At 43.2% G+C, this 16,226-nt stretch overlaps 2 non-coding genes across 2 annotated transcripts; both read left to right on the plus strand.

Moving 5' to 3' along the window:
- Nucleotides 1-14,297: 14,297 nt before the first annotated feature.
- On the plus strand, nucleotides 14,298-14,369 carry TRNAE-UUC. Its single transcript has one exon. It is a non-coding gene; the product is annotated as a tRNA-Glu (tRNA).
- An 818-nt stretch (nucleotides 14,370-15,187) lies between these two features.
- On the plus strand, nucleotides 15,188-15,259 carry TRNAE-UUC. The gene has a single exon. It is a non-coding gene; the product is annotated as a tRNA-Glu (tRNA).
- Nucleotides 15,260-16,226: the final 967 nt, after the last annotated feature.

Consider the following 16,226-nt stretch of genomic DNA (forward strand, 5'->3'; position numbering starts at 1 on the left):
AAAAATGTTTGAAACGAGCAGAAAAAAAGTCTGAATATCGATCCAGAAGTCTGGAAATAAACATTTTCCCCCATGCACTTCCCTAGTATGAATGTTTTCTACTGGTATCATTTGCAGCTTGACAGTAAAAAAAAAACTAGAGCCCCCAGATTTTTTTTTTCATGTTGCCGAGCTGAACTTTGGCTTCTGCTGTCTCCAAAGGGGTTTGTTTTGCATACAGTAATGAACCCAACTCCTAAGCCCGTCTTCTGCTCTCTCTGATTAAGACACTGTCATATGCGTATTTTCAAAGCAGTTTTGACTTACAAAGTTCCATAGTAACCTATGCAATTCTGTAAGTCTATGTGCTTTGAAAATGAGCACCTGTGTATAACATTTCGTCCAGCAAGCTGCCTAATATATTAAAACAAGGATACTGCCGTAATATACGAGTCTAGTAGGATGATTATCCACGCCCCTTTCACGTGACAGTCAATGGAAACCATCAGTTCAAGTCCACCAACTTCTGCTTTTTCTCTCTCTTCCTTTGCTCTTTCCTCTCGTCGTACTGACGCTTGCGGAAGTCTCAGAGCAGGCTGTGCACTTGTGGTTAAGACCTTGCACTACCTGGGAATTTCCAGACTGTCCTGACCATAATGAAATAGAAATGAAGACCTGGAGGTTTCTAATGAGAGCTGTACAAATACCTTTGCTGGATCGAAATTCAGCCTCCTGGAATGTGACTGGGCTGCTGTTTTCACTCAGTTGATGTAGCTGAGAACCAGATGAGGATGAAGTGTTACTTCAGTAATTGGTTTTGCTGGGTTTTTCTTTCAAGATCAGCAAGGTACATGTTGTAAGGTTGTTTTCGAATGACACCTGCTAGCAACTTGCTGAAATAACAGCATTTTGCTTTATTTTAGAAAGCAGAAGGAAAGGTCAGCATGTAAGCTGTAAATAATACAACTTGACCTTTGATATAATGAATGGAGTTCAGGTCTTGGAAGCTAGTCAAATGTGTATTAAGTTCAATAACAAGGTCTCATCTACAGCTTGTTGTAACCTTCATTTTTATATATCTCAGTGGACTAAAATGTAAACCGCACAATACTTTGAAACCAGAAAATGAGAACTGTGCTAACTTACCAAAAAATAAAGGCCCATATTCAGCAGGAAACCGCTTTTATGAAGGGATTCACCCAAGGCGGTGTACAGTAGGTACAATTTAACATAAAACTTACATAATTTTGTTAACAGCATAACAATAGTACAATAACCAAGAATAAACATAAATATAATAAATGAGGTAAACTTCCACTGACTGAGTGATCTCAGATTCTTCAGCGACACAGACCTGGATAAGGCAAATGGAAATCTGAGGAGGTTGCCACAGCACTATCTGGTTACTGTCAGGGCGGCCTGGGGGCTGAGTCAGGATGGAGCCATGAGTTACCCGGGTAGTGGTAGTTTAAAGTCTACCAAACAGGTAACTACTACCTGGATAAAGTTAGGATGACAAAAAGGCAAGCCAGGCAAGAGCTGACAAGACTTCTGGCAGCTAGGCAAGACCCAGATTTTCAATGCTGGAGCCTGGATTAGACCCAGCACTGAATATCTAGGTCAATTTCAGCTTGTGATGGTTAATGCCTGAAAAATCAATGACCAGCTTCAACCCTTTTGGATAATGATGGTACACACTATTAATTCTATTTCTGGAACCCGTATTGTACCATTGCCGGAACTATGCCTGCTGCTGGGGGTGGGGGGGGGGGGGCTTGCTTGGGAGTGCCCTGCACATTCTCAAAAGATTATTACTACACACCTAATTGCAGCAAAATGTGTCATAGCAAAGGAATGGAAGTCGATCGCACCGCAGACTTGTAAAGCCGAAGATCCACTTTGTGCTCTTAATTGAGCGGGCACTGCCAACATTTTGGAATGAGGTGCACCTGTCCAGGAATTTCTGGATTCTGCCTGATACTTTCTTTTTTTTTTTTTTTCTCGGGTGCTTAGATCTGTTACATGCATTGAGGATGTGTAAAATGGACTTTACTGTTGGTTTCTTTTTCTATTTTCCCTGTACCATGGGTATTGCTGGCTTTTGCTCTTTAAAGGGGTGGTGGGTCTGGGGGTTGGGGATTATTTTTGTTTAGAGTCGACTATGGATAAATAAGACTGTATCTGTAAGTTTGCTTGCTTGTACTCTGATCTCAATAAAAATTACAAATTAAAAAAAAAAATCACTGACCTCTGGTGGTGGAATATTGGGCATTACCAGCAAGAACAGGAGAATAGGAGACCACAGCAAATCCAAACATACAAAAGAAGTCTCCCAATAAAATGCAAAGAACATGTCAAAATTTATTCACCAAATCAAGGAAACTAATCCACATATGTACATATATAGGAAATGCAGTAATAGATATCACTTCCACAATGCAAAGTAAAGCATCAGTTTTTAAAGCACTTGTGGTTTTCAAAATTCAGAGCAAAAGCACTGATAATTCTGATGATGTATGCAATATTCAAGGTGAGGAAGGCACACAGTTTTAATTGATTTTTAATCCATTTTCTATTTTTGTTATACTAAATATCTGTATATTCTGTATAGTTTTAATTAAATATTTGTTGGGAATCTATGTGCTGGTGAGTCAAGTGTTGAGCATCTGTTATTAAAGCACCAACACCAAGTTTTGGAGTCTGACGTTCGCAGTGTCTAGCTGAGATAAAAGTTTGTCTTTGCTACGTACACAGCAATCGCAAAAGTGTTGTATTTCTGCTTTAAAATATCTTTAAAATATTTTTAAATGTCTTTTTGGTATTTAGTTTTTTTGTTTGGTTTGTCTTTTCAGATTGGTTGCCTGTAGATTTCAAGACCCTGATGAAGCCATATATTGTTTGGTGAAACGGGTCCCATTGGTTTAACCATAGCAGCGTTGAACATATTGCTTTTGCTTTGAATTTTGAAAACTACGGGTGAATACATTTTGATATTTTCTTTGCATTTTATTGGCAGACTTCTTTTGTATGGTGGAATATTGGGCCCAAAACTTTTGAAAGTATATCTGTTTTCTAGGGCTTTTAGACAGAGCACCTAGATTACTTGGATGGGAAGCTGCCTGCTTTAACCCTATTTTATGAAAATACTAGGAAAAAAGGCCCGTTTCGGACTCAAATGAAACGGGTGCTAGCAAGGTTTTCCTCGGAGCGTGTGTGTTTTACAGAGTGAATGTGTGAGTGTGTGTGAGAGAGAGAGAGTGAATGTGTGAGTGTGTGTGACAGAGAACGTGAGACTGTGTGCGTGTGTGTGAGAGAATGAGAGTGTGTGCCAGGGCCCCCTCCCTCCCAGTTTTTGGGTCCGCCGGCCCCCCTCCAAGTTCCAGGGTCCGCCCTCCCTCCCACCCACCCACCCAGTTCTAGGGTTGTTGCCCCCCTCTCCCCCTCCCTCCCATTTTCTGGGTCCACCTGGCCCCCTTCAAAGTTCCTGGGTCCGCCCTCCCTCCCACCCACCCATTTCCAGAGTTGTTGCCCCCTCTCTCCCTCTCAGTTCCAGGGTAGTTGCCCCCCCTCTTCTCCCCCCCCCTCCAGCCACCCTGTGATGTTTAAATGAAAAATTAGGGAGCTGTGAGTGTGTGTGTGTGTGTGTGTGTGAGATTGAGAGTGTTTGCCAGAGGCCCCCCCTCCCAGTTTCTTGTTTCGCCCGCCCCCTCCTCCAAGTTCCAGTGTCCGCCCTCCCATCCACCCAGTTCCAGGGTCGTTGCCCCCTCCCTCCCAGTTTCAGGGTCACCCCCTCCCTCTCTCCCTCCAGTTTCAGGGTCCGCCTGGCCCCCTTTCTAGTTCCATGGTCGTTGCCCTCCTCTCTCCCTCCCTCCCAGTTCTAGGGTAGTTGGCCCCCCTCTTTCCCACCCCCACCTCCAGCCACCCTGTGGTGTTTTGTTGAAAAATAATGGAGCTGTGTATTTTAACCTAACGCACCTGCTACGTTGTGAAGCTGACTCCGTGGCTTCATTGAAGTTAAGGGTTGGTAAGGTTCATTGGATTCGTCAGTCTGTTACCATGTTTGTCGGCCCCGCCCTCACGCCTCTGATAGGTCTGCCGCCCTTGACGTCAAAACGTGATGACGTCGAGGGTGGCGGACCTATCAGAGGCTCGAGGGCGGGGCCGAGAGAGATGGTTACAGATTCACGAATCAGACGAACCTTATGAACCCTTCATCAGTGAAGGCATGGAGGTGCTTTTTATTATAGTAGAGACATAGGTAACTCTGAGGTCCTTCTACAAAACTGCGGTAAAAGTTGGCCTTAGCATGCCCTTATGTGGGTCATTCCTGCCCACCAAGGCCATTTTTTACCATGGTTGTAAAAACCCCCACCCTATTTTGTATTTATTTCATTAATGATGCTTAACTATAGGTGCAAAAACAGAAGAGAATGGTACTTCACTGTACGCTGAGCGGGAATCCTCCAACTGCATTGCTGCCTGTGGGTGGTGGTGCTTCAACATTTGTGTTTTCAATCACTAGGAACAGGTAAATTCCCTGGAGTCCTGCAGAGCTTGCCTGCTTCTCACTGTTGAAAATGTGATAGTAAAACATGTTTTCATTGGTGGAAATGGGTGTGCCTGAATTTACGCATTACCTCTCCACCTAAGCGTGAATTCTGTAAACCATGCTGATATTTAGGCGCAGCTTATAGAATGACTAGCCGTTGAGCCTGTGTAAACGGGCTAGTTTTGGAATGGGGGGGTTCCGAGGCCCCCCCGAGGTTGCCGCTGCTCCGCCCTGAGCACTGTCTGTTATTGAACTTACATCGCACCACGCAGACGCAGCAGGCACATCAGCAAAGCTGCCATTGGGACGGGCTTCCTTCTCTGCCTGTGTCCCGCCCTCGTGTGACGTAACATCAGCTTTGCTGATGTGCCTGCTGCGTCTGCGTGGTGCGATTTAAGTTCAATAAGAAAGACAGTGCTCGGGTCGGGTGGAGGGGTGGCAGTGGCGGTGACTCCGGGTGGGGGGATGTTGGAATGTAATTGTATTTTTACATGCATTGCCTGTCACCTATTATTTCTCTGTGATTACTCTGTGACCTCTGATGTGAATTACTTAGAGAGGTCACACAGCTATGCAACTTCCTGTGGGGGTTAGACACAGCACATGCAGCACATGGAGCACATGGAGCTCATGATCTCTCCTAACCTGAGAGGATCTATGGTGGTGTGAGCATCCATTACCATCTAAGCACATGGAAGGAGCTGATAATACAAATGTATAGTAATATGTATATATAAGCCTGTCTGATTATAATCTAACTGCAAACTGTGAGTAAACAGATGTTTTGTTACTTCAACTTTAAAGTGACTCAGCAGTGAATTATTCAGGGGTGAATGAGAGAGAGATGAAGAAAGAAATTAACATTTCTAAAGCTGAAGCTGTGTGTACTAAAATCTGCTAATTATTTACTACAAATAATCCAACAAAAGGGTTATGGGCCCAGGGTCCAGGAATTGAAAAAGAAGAGAAATATTACCAGGCAGAAAAAAAGGCCACATTTTTCTCTTAAGTTTTAAAGGAAAGATTCAGTCTGTCTCTCTCTCCCCCCACACAGCAGACAGAAGGCTAAGAAAATGGCTGAGGGAAGAAATTCACCATTTTTCTATTCTCTCAAGGTGCCTAGATTAACTGAGTTTAATTATCAGCAGTGGGAACTAAGATTCATATGTCTCCTTCGAGCAAAAAGATTAAATATATGCTTAGACCAAGACAGAACAGATGAAAATATGGCTGAATGGGACAATGCAAACTATTATGTGAAGTGCATGCTTTTGGAAGCTCTCTCAGAGAAACAAGCCATATTAGTGGAGGGAAAAGATACACCAAAGGACATTTTATATAAACTGAGAACTATGTATGCAACTACATATGCAAAGCAGCAACCAATTTGGTTGGCAGAGTTGAATGAAACCAAATTAAGGGATAAAAGTAAATGTAATGATCACATTATGTATCTTATGTCTTCATTTCAAAAGCTAGAACTTTCTGGAATTCCCATGTGTGATGCATTGAAAAGAGCATTTCTTTTTACCTCACTATCAAAGAAGTTTGATGTTTTTAGGTCTGTAAATGAGGCCATTGAAGGGCAATCTTTTGAACAGGCAACATCAAAACTAAGGCAGGAATGCATAATAAATGATTCTGAGGAGATGTGTTCTCAAAGTCAGTCAGAGAGAAATGAAACAAATTTCTTGGCAAAGAACAGAGGAAGGCGGAGCTATGGGAAAACTCCACCCAAGGGCAAGCTGATTTGCTATTCATGTGGAAAGGAGGGACATGTATCTAAATGGTGTAAGGAAACACAAAACACTCCCTCTAGCTCACCTAAGCCAATGGAACTAAAGAATTTTCAAACCAGGAAATGTATGAAGGACAAAGATAAACACAAGGGCTTTCTAATGGCAGAAAAATCTTTGACTATGGTAATAATAATTCAAATGAAAGTACTTGGATTTTGGATTCAGGGAGCACATGCCATTTAACCAATTGTAAAGATTTCTTTCAGGAAATGTGTCCAGAGGAAGGTATTCTTAAAACTGCAAACGCAGGGACTGCTAAGATCCAAGCAAAAGGTATTGGATTCTTAAAATGCAAAGTGTCTAATGAAGTTAAAGAAATTCCTGTAAGTGATGTCTTGTATATTCCCCAAGCAGTTTGTAATATGCTTAGTGTATCTACATTAGATAAGAAGGGATTTGCGATTCATTTTGAAAACAGTAAGTGCACAATCTCTAAAAATGATGAAGTGTATGCTGAAGCTTTTATGCATAATGATGTTTATAAACTGAGCATTTCAGGTGAAGCCTCACATATGGCGCAAGTAAGGAAGAATGATGGTAAATGTAGTCTGGAAATCTGGCACCGCCGCCTGGGACATCGTGATTCTAAGGTGATCCAGGATCTTTACAGTAAGCAACTGGCCACCGGCATTCAGATAAGTGCAGATGCTGGTAAAATGGAGAAATGCATAGACTGTGTTACTCAAAAAGGTGTGAGACCCTCATTTCCTGCATACACAGGAAATAGGAGTAATAAAGTGCTGGACTTAATACACAGTGACTTATGTGGACCGTTTAATATCCCATCATTGGGAAATAACAGATTTGTGCTAATATTCTTGGATGATTTCTCTAGATATTGTGTGGCCTATTTGCTGAAAGAGAAAAGTCAAGTCACAGACATGCTGAAGAAATACGTAGCCATGGTGAGCAATAAATTTGAAAGAAAACCAAAGGTTCTTCAGACCGACAATGGTGGTGAGTTCACTTCACAAAGCATGCGCACATTTCTAGAACAAGAAGGCATTCAACATATCACAACAGTAGCTTATACACCAGAACAAAATTCTGTTGCAGAGAGAAAATTTAGGTCACTTGTGGAAATGACCAGATGTATGCTGTCAGATAGCAATCTCCCTAAAAGACTATGGGGGGAAGCCATTCTCACAGCAGTGTACCTACAAAACAGAATGCCAACTAAAGGCGCTGAGCGCACACCACATGAGACATGGCATGGTAGGAAGCCAAACCTGTCACACATAAGAACATTTGGAAGTACAGCATATGCTCATGTACCAAAGCAAAGAAGGCATAAGCTGGATTCCACAACAGAAAGGGGCATTTTAGTTGGCTATGCTCCAGGACACAAAGGATATAGAATTTTAAATCTGAAAACTGGCATTGTTGGCATAAGACATGTTACATATTTTGATGAAAACAAAAGGGTTGATAAAGGCTGGATTATCCCAGATGAGCCTTATCATCCAGAATATGAAACTAGAACCATAATAGACATGCCAGTGTATATAAATGCCATACCAAGGCAGATGTCTGAAAGCAACTCATCTGTATCTAACGAGGAACAGGCAGAGGAAACAGACACAGAAAGGATCATTGAAGAAGACAGTACAGTTGGAGAAGGGGAATCAATTGGAGAAGGACTCTCAGATATAGAGGATGCAGAAAGGTCGGACCAACCTGTAGTCAGACGCTCATCCAAGGAAAACAAAGGTGTTCCACCCCTAAGACTGTCTTACCTAACAAAGTCAGCAGAAGCTCAAGAGCCCTTAACATGGGATGAGATTGAAAAAATGCCAGCAGAAGAAGCTGCTGAATGGCGTAAAGCTGCACAAGAAGAAATTGATGCATTGGATAAAAATAATACTTGGATTCTTACAAAATTACCTCCTGGCAAGAAAGCTATAGGATGCAAATGGGTATTCAAGTTAAAAAGGAATGCACAAGGAAAAGTGGAAAGGTATAAAGCCAGATTAGTCGCAAAGGGATATCTTCAAAAATATGGAGAAGATTTTGATGAAGTGTTTGCACCTGTAGTGAAACACACGACAATAAGAACACTTCTGAGCATTGCAGTCTCAAAAGGCATGCAAGTCAACCACATTGATGTGAAAACAGCATTTCTTCATGGAGAAATAACTGAAGACTTGTACATGGAACAACCAACAGGTTTCATAAATACAAAACAAAGACAGCTAGTGTGTAAATTAAACAAAGGTCTTTGTGGATTAAAGCAAAGTGCAGAATGTTGGAATGATAAATTGCATGAAATATTGACAAATTTAGGATTTAAGCAAGGTGAAGCAGATAAATGCTTGTACACTAGGTGCACAAATGGACAATATGCATACATTTTAGCTTTTGTTGATGATCTGCTCATTGCAAGCAAAAGTGAGCAAGAGTACAAGGACATTGTAAAGTGTTTAAACCACAATGTTGAGATAAAAGAACTGGGTAATGTGTCATACTATCTTGGTATAGAAATTGAGAAACAAAATGATGGTTCTTATCTTCTAAGCCAGAAGCAGAAAATAAATGAGCTTATTGAAAGTTTAGGTATGCAAGATGCCCAAGTTGTAAGCACTCCCATGATCACTGATTTTCTGAAGGATGAAACAGTAAGAGAACCTTTACCAGATAACATCCAATATAGATCAGCCATAGGTAAGCTTTTATATCTAGCTACCACATACAGGGCTGATATAGCAAATGCAGTAGGAATTTTGAGCAGAAGGGTCAGCTCACCTACCAAATCAGATTGGACTGCAGTTAAAAGGATGGTAAGGTATTTAAAGGGTACCATTGATTGTAAATTAAAGATTTCAGCCAATAGTAATCCAAAACTAATATGTTACTGTGATTCAGATTGGGCAGGGGATCATTCTGATTATAAATCCACAAGTGGATATGTGTTTATGTATGGAAATGTACAAATTTCATGGGCCAGTCATAAACAAAGTATTGTGAGTTTGTCTTCTACAGAAGCTGAATACGTGGCCGTATCGGAAGCGTGCAGAGAACTGATGTGGATTGAAAAACTTTTGCTGGATTTCGGAATAGCTGAAAAGAGACCAATCCAGATAATGGAAGATAATCAGAGCTGCATCCGACTGTCACAGAATGACAAGGTTCAGTCACGCACCAAGCACATCGCAACGAAATACCACAACGTGCGAGAGTTGGCGAAAGAAGGGGTCATCAGTCTACACTATTGTCACACCAGTGAGATGACAGCTGACATCATGACCAAACCGTTACCCAGAGAACATTTTGTGAATCTGCGTATAAAGCTTGGACTTTGTATGAATAAATAATTGCATGACAGTTATGCATGAGAAGGGGTTTGTTGGAATGTAATTGTATTTTTACATGCATTGCCTGTCACCTATTATTTCTCTGTGATTACTCTGTGACCTCTGATGTGAATTACTTAGAGAGGTCACACAGCTATGCAACTTCCTGTGGGGGTTAGACACAGCACATGCAGCACATGGAGCACATGGAGCTCATGATCTCTCCTAACCTGAGAGGATCTATGGTGGTGTGAGCATCCATTACCATCTAAGCACATGGAAGGAGCTGATAATACAAATGTATAGTAATATGTATATATAAGCCTGTCTGATTATAATCTAACTGCAAACTGTGAGTAAACAGATGTTTTGTTACTTCAACTTTAAAGTGACTCAGCAGTGAATTATTCAGGGGTGAATGAGAGAGAGATGAAGAAAGAAATTAACATTTCTAAAGCTGAAGCTGTGTGTACTAAAATCTGCTAATTATTTACTACAAATAATCCAACAGGGGAGTGGTAGCAGTGACCTCGGGGGGGGGGAGGGGGAGGGCGGAGCGGTTGTGAGTACGTCTGCGGCATGCGCAGTAGAGACTTCCCACTCTGTCCCGCCCCCCTCATCACATATTGATGCAGGGGCGGGGCAGAGAGGGAAGTCTCTACTGCGCATTTGCGAGTGAGTACGACACTCGCCTTTTATATGTTTGATATTTACGCAAAGGGGGGGGGATTGGCACTGATTTTGTAGGCATCATATCTAGAATCTGCCCTGTGTGCATGCTAGTGTGCCCTCAGAGTGCAGACGTAATCAGGTGTATAACAGAAATAAAGTCACCATTACTTGATGTATTGCTCATCTCCAGAACCTCACATGAGTTTTGCTATCAGCACTTCACAGCAACAATAGATGCCAGTGTGGTGGCACTTTAACATGCAGAAAAGAGCGTCAATTATCTAGTTCCCTCAAATAATGAGACTACATTTTACTGTTGACTACTAAAACTAAAAAAAGAAAACAACATAAATACATGTGAGGCTTTTATAATCATAAGATTCCCCAGACCAGGATATTGATGGATTCAAATCTCTGGGTCCTCCTTGAGAGTCCTTCTTATGTAGCCGTAATCTCAGCTATCTTCCTTTCCCTATACATCAGTAAAACAGGCTCTGCCAGTCTCTTATTTGTTAAATATATATTTACTAGTAAAAAAGGCCCGTTTCTGACACAAATGAAACGGGCGCTAGCAAGGTTTTCCTCGGAGTGTGTGTGTTTGGGAGAGTGTATGTGAGAGTGAGTGTTTGAGAGTCAGAGTGAAAGTGTGAGTCCAATCCATGCTCCTCTGTCACCTGGCCCCTCCATTCATCCCTATCCAGCAATTCCGCTGTCTCCCTGAGGCCTGCCCTGCAATCCATATCCATCCATGGCCATCTGTCCCCTCCATTCATCCCTATCCAGCAATTCCCCTCTCCCTGAGTCCTGCCCTTCCAATCCATGCTCCTCTTTCACCTGGCCCCTCCATTCATCCCTATCCAGCAATTCCCCTCTCTGCCTGAGGCCTGCCCTGCAATCCATATGCATCCATGCCCATCTGTGCCCTCCATTCATCCCTATCCAGCAATTCCCCTCTCCCTGAGTCCTGCCCTTCCAATCCATGCCCATCCATGCTCATCTGTCACCTGGCCCCTCCATTTTTCCCTATCCAGCATGTCCCCTCTCTGCCTGAGGTCTGCCCTGCAATCCATATCCATCCATGGCCATCTGTCCCCTCCATTCATCCCTATTCAGCAATTCCTGTCTCCCTGAGTCCTGCCCTTCCAATCCATGCCCATCCATGCTCATCTGTCACCTGGCCCCTCCATTTTTCCCTATCCAGCAATTGCCCTGTCTCCCTGAGGCCTGCCCTGCAATCCATATCCATCCATGCCCATCTGTCCCCTCTATTCATCCCTATCCAGCAATTTCCCTCTCTCCCTGAGTCCTGCCCTCCCAATCCATGTCCATCCATGCTCCTCTGTCCCCTGCCCCCTCCATTCATCCCTTTCCAGCAATTGCCCTCTCTCCCTGAGCCCTGCCCTCCCAATCCATGGCCATCCATGCTCCTCTGTCCCCTGCCGCCTCCATTCATCCTTTTCCAGCAAGTCCCCTGTCTCCCTTCCATGACCCCCCCTTGCATCCATGCTCCTCTCTCTCCCATGTCCCAGCCTGGGCCGCCCTCTTCTCCCCCCCCCCCCCCCTTCGCATCCATGGTGTCGTTTCTCCCCTGCCCTCCCGCTCCCATTGTTTTTCTTTTGTGGCCACCCTCTTCGCTCCCCCCAACATGGTTTTTATTTTTTTTTCTTGTTTTTAAATGTACCTCCGTGGTTCCGGCAGCGAAGCGTCAGGGAAGGAGGCGGTGCTCCCGATGTCTAGGTTTCCCTTCGCTGTGTTCCGCCTTCTTTTGACGTCATCCTTGACATCAGAAGAAGGCGGAACACAGCGAAGGGAAGGCTAGACATTGAGAGCGCCGCCTCCTTCCCTGACGCTTCGCTTCCGAGCGTTGCGATTGGATGAGTGTCATTGCTCCGCCCTCGACGTCATCACGTTTGACGCGTGGGCGGGGCAGACACAATGCGATCTCACCCCCTTCACTTTTGGCTAACAGAGGCTTCATTCGAACGTTGGAGGTGCGTTTTATATAGAGAGATTATATATGTTTTATGTTAAGTTGTACCTACTGTACATCACCTTGGGTGAGCTCTTCATAAATAAATAACCACTACCCAATTATTTTCTGCTGAATAAGGGGCTTTATTTTTTGTTCAATAGAAATAAAATAAAACATGGAAAAGAAAATATGGAAATACAAAAGTGGACTAACACGGCTACCCCACCTCTCTACAGCAATAAACAAAGACCCTTTCTGGATGATCCTAACTGTGATACCTTATGGGTCAGAGGCACATTCACTGCCTTCTGACATCTTGGGTAGCTGTGATGCTAATGTCCGTTAGCATGCACTAAGCTTTAGTAAAAGGGGTCCTTAAACTTTTAGCATGGTGATACTAAATGGTTAACAATGATTTTCTCATATCCTTATGACATTTTTTTATATGGCAAATTTTGTTTGTGAGAATTCCACCCCCCCATATCTCCAATTTACCCCTCTTTTATCACCCTAAATGTTTTTGGTTAGAGAAGACACTGAGGTGGGCCAGTTTCTAATCTGCAGGGAACAGGGTTTGGCTCACACGCTGATAGGAAAGGGAAAAAAATGAACAGCATGTTAATACAGTAATATACTTGCCATTGGTTACTGCATCAGGACTTAAGGGGCCCTCTTACAGAGCGGCGGTAAGCCCAACGCGGGCTTACTGGTCGCTCTTTTGGGACTACTACTGGCCCAATGGGGCCACCGGCGGTAGTCCTGCCTGAGTGTGTGCCATTTCTGGGGGGAAAAGAAAACCCATGGAAATAGCTTGCATGGCAATAACCCGGTGGTAATTGGGCATTGACGCACACTGCCCAGTTGACGCCAGGATGGTGCGGGAGCCCTTAACACCACCTTAGTGGGTGGTGGTAAGGGCGCCCCGTCGCATGGTCATGTCTTACCGCATGGCCATGTGTGCCTGGGGTGTTTTTACCTGCTGCAGTAAAAAGGGTCCTGGTGAGTGGGAAGAATGGCCTATGTCACCAGTTAGGAAACTGTCCTGAAGAACAGTGCACAGCAGGGCTGCAGAGAGACTGGGCTTGGCCCGAGGCCCCGCCGCCACCCCCGAGGTCGTCGTTGTCGCTGCCCTCCCTCCACCCGCCCCCCTCCGTCCACCACCGGGCCGGGGCCCCCTGAATTCAAATCATAGCGCCTCACCTCGACCTCGATCCGTGTGAAAGAAGCGCAGCAGCGGCAGTCTGCAGATCGCCTCCCTTCGGGCCTTCCCTCCCTGTTTCCCGCCCTTGCGCAAGTTACGTCAGACGAGGGCGGGACACAGGGAGGGAAGGCCCGAAGGGAGGTGATCTGCAGACTGCTGCTGCTGCTGCGCTTCTTTCACACGGCTCGAGGTCGAGGTGAGGCGCTATGATTTGAATTCAGGGGGCCCCGGCCCAGTGGTGGACGGAGGGGGGCGGGTGGAGGGGACTGCGGCGCTGGGCCCCCCCTGGAGGCCCGCGTCCGGGGAACCCTGTCCCCCCGCCCCCCCCCCCCCCAGCAACCCTGGTGCACAGTTCCAACACATGGCTAATAAATCAGCTAACTGTTTACTGACATCGGCTCCAAAAATCACACATCCTGGATTTTGTACCATATTCTTACCTTGCAGCTGTGTACCAAAAAAAAAAAATAATAAAAAAAAAAATAATAAACTGACCATGAGCAGGGGATACATAATAGCTTCCTTTCATACAGGCTACTGAAACTCTCTCTTACAAGAGTGAATCTAAACATCCATTTGTGTACCAATTGCCAGAGACCTATTATAAGTAGAACACGCACAGGTATGGCAGTAGTTAATGTACTGAACAATTACTCTACACTTTAATGTTCTTTGTCATTAATCAGCTCTTAAAACAAAATGCTCACGGTTAGTGATGAAAACTTTGTAAAGTCTGTGATTACAAATTTCAAAAATTACAAAATAAAATATGACAAGTCAGTATTACACTTGTAAAGTTACAAAAGCAAGTGTTAGAAGCCATCACTCGCCAGCCTCCCATATGGTCTAGCGGTTAGGATTCCTGGTTTTCACCCAGGCGGCCCGGGTTCGACTCCCGGTATGGGAAGTGAAAATTTTTATTTTGTTGTGTACTTCTACTCAGTCTTATTTCATAACAATAGCAGTACACATTTCATAAAACAATACACTAAAAAATGTTTTAAATTCTTTCCCCACCCAACGATCACAGTTATATTATAAACTCGGCAAATAAGCAGCTGAGAATTTGCTTTACCATATTCAACCACCAGATTGTGCTCTTGAATTTTGTTTTTATTCCGTTCAACAGCGAGTGACTGTCACACTGACAGAAAAAGGAAAAAAGAAAATCGACTTTGCTGGATTCACAACCACACAGAGATATAGGCAGATACAAAACCTTCAATTCTCTCAGTCCTTCCCCTCCCATTTACGTCCTAAACTTTAGCATAGAAAAAACACAAAAAAGCAAACGTATTATTAAAGGGATACACAGATTGCAAAGCCCTTTTCTCCTTAAGGAAAGCAGGCTGATAAGGTACCATCATGTGCCCACTGCAAGTAGTTCTTCGCTGTTCTTAACCATTTAAAAAACCAAGCTTTTTTTTGTCCCCTTTATTTTCAAATAGTTGTAAAATGACGGCAAGGGTGCATTCTTGCTACAATGATACCAGCTAATCGTTTATTGCCATCGTCTCCAAAACTCACATATCCTGACTTCTGTACCCCGCTCTCGTCGTGCAGCTGTGTACTAAAAAGCCAAATGAACAAAATAAAAAAACATCTACAGAAGGTTTTGCAGCACAGCGACTTTAGCAAAAATATAATTCCTAATATATAAAAACACTTACTACACTTTTTGATGTTATACAAAAGCAATTGATAGAAGCCAATTCTTCATCTACCTCCCATATGGTCTAGCGGTTAGGATTCCTGGTTTTCACCCAGGCGGCCCGGGTTCGACTCCCGGTATGGGAAGTAAAATACCTTATTTTGTTACTTCTACTCACTTTTATTTAATGACAGCAGCAGTACACATTTAATAAAACAATACACTAAAAATAACTTTTATTCTATTTCACCTAGCAACGATCTTAATCAAAGCCGTACTACCAATTTGGCAAATAATCTGCCCAGAATTTGCTTTACCATATTCAACCACCAGGTTGTGCTCTTGAATTTATTCCACTGCAAAATCATTTGAGATCCATGCATAAACTTGTGTGCTGTTGCCATATTTTCTAAAACATCATTCATAGGAGAGCAGATCTACCATTCAGTTGTTCTTTTGTGAATAGTTATTAATTGTTCAATTGTTTTCACAATCGTGACTGATTACTAACAGTTTAAAAGGTGAATGCCTAAAAGAATGACACAAAGATGTTCTTCTCTATGTAAAGCTAGACTACACAATTTAAACATTTTGGGAATTTAAGGATGTATGGGTGAAAGATAGGTTTGAAGTGGTTGTGAACAGATTGGGAATGAGGGGTGTCTACATAAGGATCTCCAAGCCCCCACTGTTTCTGCCTCTGCTTTACTATAGTAAATGAAATCCATCACAGTAAATCAGATGTCTGTGCTCTTAATATCCAGAGATTCAGAGGGAAATACTCCCATGGTATAAAGCATTTCCCAGGGATTCTTTTGCTGTTGTAATTACTAATATGAATCCGTGCTTGTTTTCTGGTAAGTTCTCGAGGCTAGTTTATTGGCAGCTCATTTCTGCCAAAAATGAGTTATTTTTTTCAAGTGGGTTTTGAGTGCCAGTGTTTTTCAGATTAGCAGCCATAGGGCTTTGCAGTTGCAGGGATTCAAAATAGAAGTGAAAGTTCTAGAAGGCTGTTTTAGATCTGTGCAATTCCAGTTTGAGAAATGTTAGTTTATTTGCATATATGTTAAGTGCTGAATGTATCATGAGGGTATCTGGCATTTCCCAGGGATC

Source organism: Microcaecilia unicolor, chromosome 7 (genome assembly GCF_901765095.1).
Source record: "Microcaecilia unicolor chromosome 7, aMicUni1.1, whole genome shotgun sequence".
Classification (NCBI taxonomy): domain Eukaryota; kingdom Metazoa; phylum Chordata; class Amphibia; order Gymnophiona; family Siphonopidae; genus Microcaecilia; species Microcaecilia unicolor.